The sequence below is a fragment of the Cyprinus carpio genome, unplaced genomic scaffold (genome assembly GCF_018340385.1).
Source record: "Cyprinus carpio isolate SPL01 unplaced genomic scaffold, ASM1834038v1 S000002945, whole genome shotgun sequence".
Lineage (NCBI taxonomy): Eukaryota > Metazoa > Chordata > Actinopteri > Cypriniformes > Cyprinidae > Cyprinus > Cyprinus carpio.
This window is the reverse complement of record NW_024875655.1, coordinates 1-9,060: the sequence shown is the minus strand read 5'-3', so window position 1 is coordinate 9,060 and position 9,060 is coordinate 1. Positions and strand designations below refer to the sequence as shown.

The 9,060-nt window shown below is 36.7% G+C and overlaps 1 long non-coding RNA gene across 1 annotated transcript; it reads right to left on the bottom strand.

The window, feature by feature from the left end:
- Positions 1-3,143: 3,143 nt before the first annotated feature.
- Positions 3,144-4,999, bottom strand: LOC109103721. Its single transcript, XR_006159136.1, has 4 exons — positions 4,899-4,999; positions 4,569-4,686; positions 3,596-4,489; positions 3,144-3,266 (listed from the first exon to the last, which is right to left on the bottom strand). It is a non-coding gene; the product is annotated as an uncharacterized LOC109103721 (long non-coding RNA).
- Between the last annotated feature and the right edge of the window lie 4,061 nt (positions 5,000-9,060).

Sequence of the window (9,060 nt, the reverse complement as noted above, 5' to 3'; positions counted from 1 at the left end):
TTTTAACAAAGATTAATAACTTCTGCATCAAATGGGCTATTTTATGTAGTAAAACACTTCTTGCACACTTAAACACACATTACAAGAAAGAGCACATTAATGTGATGATTGCTTCTCATCACTGATTCTTCACTGGAACAGAAGTCCAAACCACATCAGGTCAAAGTGTTTGAGAAACACAGCCTCACTTCCTGTTTGACTTGAAAACATTGACTCCACCCCTCATCTTGTGTTCAGATCGCCCTGAGAGCATTTTCACACCCAAAATGCAAGTTAATTTTATCACATTGGACTAAACTTACTGACTTTGCTCTCACACAGGGTAACAAATTCACAAAATACTTTTGTACAGTTTTTGAATTGTACAAAATAGCTTGTTTTCTTTCAATTGGGAGAGGTTTGTACGTATTTTTAAAACTGATGCGATTGAAGGCGCCGTTGATCTGAGCTCTAAAGCACACTATAGTGTGATAAACAGTGCAAATTATTTTAGTATTTTATTGCTTATTGACAAAAATTATCTACAAATAATGCTTTTTTTCTAATAAAAAACTGAGCTGCATAAGCTCAAGATTAATGACACCCTAGTCAATCAGTTCCAAAAACAAATACAAATTCTGTGTCCCTAATTGAAAGAAGAAAAGCAGGACGTAATCAGAATGAATCCAATGTTTGGTACGATAATATAGCATAATAAGAGATTTACAACCTTAGTTTTTTTGAAAGGCCCGGCCATTTTTTGCCCATGCGAACACTAAAAGGTGCTACAGGGGTTTCAGCAGCACAAGGGTTAATTGTGACACTATAGTGGCTGTGAAAACAATTTGAACGCTTGGGAGATTGTTTCACATGAAGTATATTTTAAATGAACCAAATCCAGTTCAGTTAAATTGGGCCAGAAAGCGAACCAGCCCAGTATTATTATATTAAGTACATTAAGAAACAATGATATGTTGTTGTTCAAAATGAAGGAACCGAACACACACTTTCTGAGTGTCAAGTGTTAGTGGAACATGTTCATATGTTAATGATGAACTACAGCTGTGGTTTTTCTGCTAAGAACGATCGGAGGGCAAACTTCACACATCTGCTAAAAAATCATGTTGAGATAAACTGCTTAAAAATAACTGAAAAAGTGTCTCAGAAAACAGAAGTTAGTTAGTAAGGACAATTAATTTTCAATAAGAGGGGCAGAAAGAATTAAAAGTGATGGAGTAACTTGTGTGTTGAGTCACTATTCTCAAACTCTCTGACCTCTGGATGGAGAGTCTATTAAAAGATACAATATCATACAACACCAAACTCATATTAATAAAAATGCATCTGATTTAACTGAAATACATGAAATAAGAACAACAAGTATTTCAACAAAACCAAGCAAAAAGCACATGTCCACAGAGCCTCCATCTCAAGCACAAGCAGCACAGATGAATACATGTTCTCTGAAACTCTGTATCTGATCCACAACGTAACATATCATCACATTAATCTGAACAATAAAGAATACGATAAACAGCAAGACTGTGGATTCATAGACCCTCCTACACACAGCACAACCATTAATCTTCAGCTGAATACTGTATTAAAAAACAGAAAACTAAACAGAAGAGAGTGTAGAATATAATGAAATACTCACAGAGTGAGAGAGACAGTGCACTGGAGCCCATACTGACATATTAACAATTAACTGGTTTAACTAAACCAGACACTTCCTGCGCTTCACACTTCAAGAAGAGATGAGGGGAGGAGACAAACTCTACACAGAAATACATGAAGAAATAGGAAGAGAACCAGATCCATTCTAAGATATTTACTCTTTTAGTGCATGCAAGTTACTTAAAGTCTGTTTCACGGGAGAAAGTCTTCAGTAATTGTTCTCACACTGCATTGTTTTGTTCGTTCACTGCCAAAGCCTCTCACAGATTATGGACAGATCAGAGAATACCACTGTTATTACATTCTGACATTATCTGAATATTTTAGTTTATTAAAAACATGATTTCTGTAACATGATAAGATAAAAATCTGCAAATTCTTTGTTGTCATGAAAGTATTGTTGTATAAATCACAATATTTCATGTAGCAACAATAACCCAGAATCAAAACCCTGCGTGATTGTTGCTATAGAAATATATGAAGAAATTACACAAAGATATCAGGTTTAAAGTATTTAACTTTTCTCTTTTGGTGCATTTAAATGGTCAGAGACAAAATACAAACACATCTATGAATGTGAAAAGTGATTTTTTGTGAAAACAGTATAATTGTATCACACAGATACCTCACAGAGATAAAAATACATCCTCAGCATAAGTATTTCTGGACATAAACACTTGCCACAACTTCAAAGACTGGAGCAGCGCCATCAAAATCCATCAAAACATGATCACCTCAGATACTGCAGCTTTGATTAACTCTCAATATGGAGAACAAGAACTAGAAGAAGAATATATGTATATATTGTTTTGTTTGTTTTTATTCTGTTATGTACAGTGCTTTGGCAATATGTAGTACTGTTTGTCAGTGCCAATAAAGCAAAATGAATTGAATTGAATGTAAGAAAACAGAGACTCTTTAATGTGACATTGCAGGTTTTCTAAGAAGGGAAGTAAATGAAAATGGCATGCACATGTTGCTGTGAATCTTGTGCTCTTGTGGTAGTATTTTGAGGTTTATGAAACTACAGATGCAGAATAAGAATAACTATCTTCCCCGCTCTGGTTAAAACTATAGAGCAGAAACAGAGCAGAAGTCAAACCACAACCATCAGCTCAACCTTTATTAGGCCTCTTTTAACACTTCTGTCATTTTCACACTTCAAGCAGCTTCTAAAGTCAGCAACGCACCAATAACACAACCCAGTCTCAGGGCAGTTCGTGATATAGCAGATCTTTTCACTGACGTAATGACGTGCACTTGCTAGCCTGTCCCATTTACGTGTTCTCCGAATGCTAAAGAGGAGCCTCCTGGGCCAGCCTCTGAAGGAAGTGACTTGAAGGACCAGTACTGGAAGTATCCTTGACATTGAGAAAGGCCTAATGATTGAGCTTCTTTAACTGCCTCCACATTATATGCTAATTCCATGTATTTGTTGGTGGAGTAGGTTGCATACAGTAGCTTGAATATATCAACCATTATATATTATATAGCTATACCATTCTGGCGGTAAAGGGTTTGCTTCCGCTGCCTCACACGAAGATAAAGCCCCTCAATTGACTGCTGAAGTCCTCTGTGTGTGCTGCTGGCATGAGATGTATCTGGTGTCTCTGTAGAATTGTGAAAACAAAATCAATGTTAAAAAAACACAGAACTTTTTTTAAGTATTTAAATTTATATATAAACTCCTTTTAATCCAACTTTTATTGAACTTAGTATGTGCATTTTTCCTGCAGGGAAACTGGAAATAAAATAAAACCAGACAAAATATGGCATAACATTGGATGATGACATAAATATGGCGGAAGGTGATGTATATAATGTTGTAATCCCATAGATGAGCCTACTATCTTTGGCTGCTCTTTAATATCAAACTTCAAAATTTCAGATAGTAGTGGAAAAAGGACATTTGTTGTTTCTTTTATCTGGTCATGCTTACCATCAGCTGCCCATTCCTTCACATCAGAGAGCCACTGTGACACCAATTCATCTGTGCAATGTAGCTCTGTTTTTAGTACAGCTAGCCTTGCAGCCTCATCCTGGAGTCTCTGACAAGTCTGATAAACAGTGTTAAAGGGTTAGTTCACCCAAAAATAACCCTCATGTCGTTTCACACCCGTAAGACCTTCGTTCATATTCAGAATACAAATGAAGACATTTTCGATTACATCCGATGGCTCAGTGAGGCCTCCATTGCCAGCAACGAATCAGCAGTTCGGAGCACAGAGTCATGTGATTTCAGCAGTTTGAAACGTGATCCAAATCATGATTCGACACCGATTCATAAACGCTCTGATGCTTCCTGAAGCAGTGTTTTGAAATCGTCCATCACTATATAAGTCGTTATTTTGTTTTTTTGGCGCACCAAAAATATTCTTGTCGCTTTATAATATTAATATTGAACCACTGTACTCACATGAACTGATTTAAATATGTTTTTAATACATTAAAGGATCTTGAGAGAGGAAATGTCATTGCTGTCAATGGAGGCCTCATTGAGCCATCGGATGTGATCAAAAATATCTTAATTTGTGTTCTGAAGATGAACAAAAGTTCATCCATCTAACCGAACCCTTACGGGTGTGGATCAGCATGAGGGTGAGTAATACATGACATTATTCTCATTTTTGGGTGAACTAACCCTTTAATATACAATAATCAGGATAAAAACTTTGTATGATAAACAACAGGCCAAGTGCACACAACAAAAGGACACACAAAACAATTAATAGGAGACTTCTCTTCACATATCTTGTGGAAAGTGCCTGATGTAGAGAGAGACTTGTTTTGTGGTTCCACCCCACTGCATGCAAGGTAAGCATGTCCACCCGTGCTGTTGAAAAAGAAAATAATGAGGTTATGATGCTTAATCTAATAAAAGTATGCAGGCATTTTGCAAACACTCTGATCACCTGCTTCTGACATGTATTTGGTCGTCAGGGCACAACGTGAGAGGTAGCTGTTCACTTGCTCCACCTCCTCACCGGCTGTTGTTCCTGCTCCTTCCTGGTTCCTACCACTCCATTTAATCTGTTAGCAAAGGGTGGGGACAAATTCTAATAAATTCAAGTCAATGTTGTTTATATAGCCCAGTATCCCAAATCACAATTTGCCTCAAAGGACTTTACAATCTGTTCAAGAAACTGTTTAACAAAAAAGCTATAGTAGCCTTTCCATTTCATATTATCAATGTGCTTGTAAACATTACAAATGTACATATGATGCAAAAATATTATACATACCTCACACTTTGTAGCATGGGCTCGAGCATGCATTACACTGAGGAATGGTTTCATCTCGGTGAGCCCCTGAAGAGCAGGAAGGACTCTAGCAGCTTTCTCCAAGTATGGCCAATATTTGCAAGCCACATCCATTGTGAAGAATTTTTTGCCTTGGCTGGCATGAGCTCCTTCTGAAGATACAGAGGGTAGGCAAATATCTCTCCCCTGAACATATTAAGGGCTTTCAGAAGAAACCCATGACGACACGGCAACCTCCATCCCCTCTTCATCCAATTCCTGAAGCCCTCCTTGACGTCTCCCTCGCTGCTGTCCACTGGGAGTCCCCACATGTGCCTCTTCCCTGTGTCTATGACACACATAACACACAACTAATCAAATAAAAGCAATGGTGTCTTACCATACATAGCATTTATTCTCTCAATTTGATTTTAGAGTAGTTGGTAAGCAGAAGTAGTTAAACTGGGGAGGAAATCAAGATCAGAGCTATGTGGTTATTAAATATTTTGTCAATAAAAGACTGAAACAAAGACCACCTTGTGTTTCTTTGAAAGCCATGCAAAGGATGTTACCATCAGCTTTATGAGCAGCTAACTCATTTTTTTGTTTTGTTTGGCAGAGGACAAAAAATAAAAAGATGTCTGTTCTTGTCTTCCTCAATGCTCACTACATACTTGACCACTGGACGGGAACAATGCTACAGCACACCAGCTGAAAAACACATCAAATCTACAAATAGAAATCTAAACAGTGAATTGTTTTGTCGCCATTGATGGTGATTAAAATCACTGGTTTACCAGGTAACACAGTGAAGCTGAGGCTTAACAGGACATACTGGCTCCTCCACACTCCACGTGTGTTCTCCACTTTCTGCCTCTGTAGATCTTGTGTCTGGAGCAGAATATTTCTTGCAAAATTAGACTGATCCTGTTGCCCTGAAAGGTACTGGAACCAGGACATCCAGAGTATATAGCAAAAAAGCACAATGGCTTCAGTGTACCCACATGAATAACATTTCCCCTGTTGAAGGGCTTTTTTGTGATTCAGTACATCTAGTAGCATAGATTCCCTCAAAGACAGTGGCTGTAACCAACTTCCACGTGGGGATGGAGCCTCCATTCTTCCAAAAATATATATCCCTACTTACATATACCACAGAGCATGTGTAATTAAGTTAACATTATTGCTAACTGCATCATGCAATATACCTGTGGCAAAGGCAACACGAAAATCTAATGCACCCATCATTTGCACATCTCATTGTAGTTTTAGCGGTCTTTAATTTGTCCCCCCATTCTGTATGCTTTCAAGGCCGAAAATGGATTGAAGTGCAGAAAACTCTAACCCTGGCTTCAGCTAGAAGCGTGGTCATGTGTTCTCAGTTCAAGAGCCATCATATTTCCCCCTCTCGGTACAGTGAACGGGAAATCCTGTGAGTCAAGGATATATCTCAACTGATCACCATTGCAAATACAAGACAGATGAACAGTGACAGAGACGGACAAAAGCAGAGAAGTAGACAAAGACAAGAAAGAGAGGAAAGATTGAGAAATAGACTGAAAGACAGATAACAGATATAGACTGAAGAGATGGATAGAAATATAGTGATGGTGGGATAGAGGAGGAAGAGAGGTTGTGAGAGATAGAAAATGATGAAGTGCAAGAGAGAGGCTTGGCTCCTTTGGGTTTTGAGTATCAGGTGCATCTATAGGTTCAGAAAGGTGAAGTTTGACAGGATCTGCAGGGAGAACAGAAAATGTTAATTATGTAGTGTAGGCTAGATATGTTGAGAAAAAGATTTAAAATGAGTTCACCAATAGTGAGAGATTCCATTTTCTTAAAAAAATACTTAATAAATTAATAAAAGTGTGTAACATGCGACTGGGGTTCCTCATCCCAGATTTAAGGGGCAGTAACTTTAGTTATTATTATATCACTATAACTTTGAGACATTCCAGTGACGTAGTGGGTGAACCACGATGATCGAGAGAAAAATTTCATCCTCTAGATAGCTTATGTCGAAGTTGGTTAGACTTTTAGCAAACCTTATTTCACGTTTTGTTTTTTGTTTTTTGCTGATAATGAGGAAACCATTGGTCGGCCTTTAATTCGTTGCCCTGACATGTAAACCACGTGTGTCTAATGGCAAAGAAAATGCATTTAATTATACAATTTAAGCAAAACGTGATCATTACATTCAAGACAAGTCTCGTGACGTCACTTACCTGAACAGTGCTTTGAGCGCAATGAGACAGAATGGCCCCTGTCTCCACCTTATAGCGAGCAAGCTTGAGGATCACAGGCAATGCTGGCGTCCACTAATTAAATTATTTAATTAAATTAAATTTATTTATTTTTAATTTAATTAACATAATAATCCCCGTTCTCACAATCGAAGGAGAATCAAATAAAACAGATGGTCATAACATCGTATTGTTGAATTATCAAGCAACACGTGTTTATGTGTTGAAGATAGTAGCCAAAAAATGAGTAGCCTACAGAATAATAAAAACAAGGATAAAATGTCATGCTTAAATGTTGAGTAATGTAGCGCTTAAAGTTTAAAAAATGAATCACGACTGAGAAAAAAATGCCCTCGAGAGTGGCAGAAAGAAAAACGTGGTGCAGACAAGAAAAATGCTTCCTATTGAAATACATTAGATCGAAAGTCGTGCTGAGTGACATGAAAATAAAGGTGAAATTCGTGTTCACGAACAGGAGTTCCTTTGCTGTGTGGGTCCTGGAGAAAACACAACCTCTTTTAAGAGACACCCACGAGTTCACACAAAGAACAAGTTTCAGAATAATGTAGTTTAATATAGAATAGTTGTTTATTTTATCCATAATAGTTGAGTTTAATATGATTTTTAAGTTGTTTATAAAGTTTTTAGTGTTGGTCATATTGCTCAAACTTAATGAAATTATCCAACGTTTTGAGGAATAAGCGCTGCTCTTTAATTGAGAGAGAGATCGGTGGAACTAGGTATATTTCATTAAACGTGAAAAATAAAATACATACAAAATAAAATCATACTTGGGTAACCAAAACTTGTTCACAATATTTCACTCATTATCTCGTTACGAAAAAGAATGCGGGAAATCAATCAAAGGAACAGGATCTGATGATAGATGTAAAGCATGAGGTGATGGGCGGGATTAACATTTTAAAGCCTCTGATTGGCTCTAATGTACCAATGAAATCATTCTGTGGGTTGGTCAATGGAGACACGCAATCACAGACCGCCGTTTTCTTTTTAAATTAGCATAGAGCAGTGCTAAAAACTCTGTGTTTTCTAGTGAAATTTATTCAATTTTTATTTATTGAAAAGATTATAATGTCTGAAGCAGTGAAGTCTGCGCCCAAGAAGCCTATTCCACAGTCTATTTACTCCAGTCTTCATGTTCAGTTTATTCTGAATACTGTTTTCTTTCTGCACAATCCATTTCATTTCACAGTAGAAGAAACCCTATAGACTTTGGTGACAGAAATAACAAAGATATTCATGTTTTTAGTTTAGGTTAAAGTTATTCTTCACAACACACCAAACCTCTATACCTGTTATCCATAATGTGATGTTTTCTATATATTTCTCCAGATCATGCAGTTGATTTACAGTCAAGTGACACCAAGTTCATCGTTTTTATTTTTATTTTTTGGTGAAGGGTTAGCACATTTAAGGCACATTTAACCAGTTCAAAATTATGTGCCTACTTGATACATTGATAAATCACTTTTTTTTTATATGATAGTTTATTGCTGATTTTGAAAAACAAAAACATAAGCAGTTTCATGCTTTTTTCTTCTTTTTTCATTTGACTTGAATACATATACTTTTACCAGCTTATTTGTTAAAATAAGGAGCTCAAATTTAGAAGGAAAAACGCACTTTCTCGACTCCGGTCAACCAAACTGAGTAAAAATAGCAGCGCAATTTGGTGCAGATGATAGAATAGTTATATGGAGCTATAATTCTGATAGCTGATAATCTTTAGAACAGAATAACAGAATATTTACATGACCATATTAAAGTACTTTGTTTGTTGAAAATATAATACAATACAAGGATAACTGAGAGAAAACAAATACAAATGTCATGAACAAAAACATTGCTTCCAGTCCAGTACAGTCTTGATTCTTTCGAAATATTACTAACACTATAAAAGT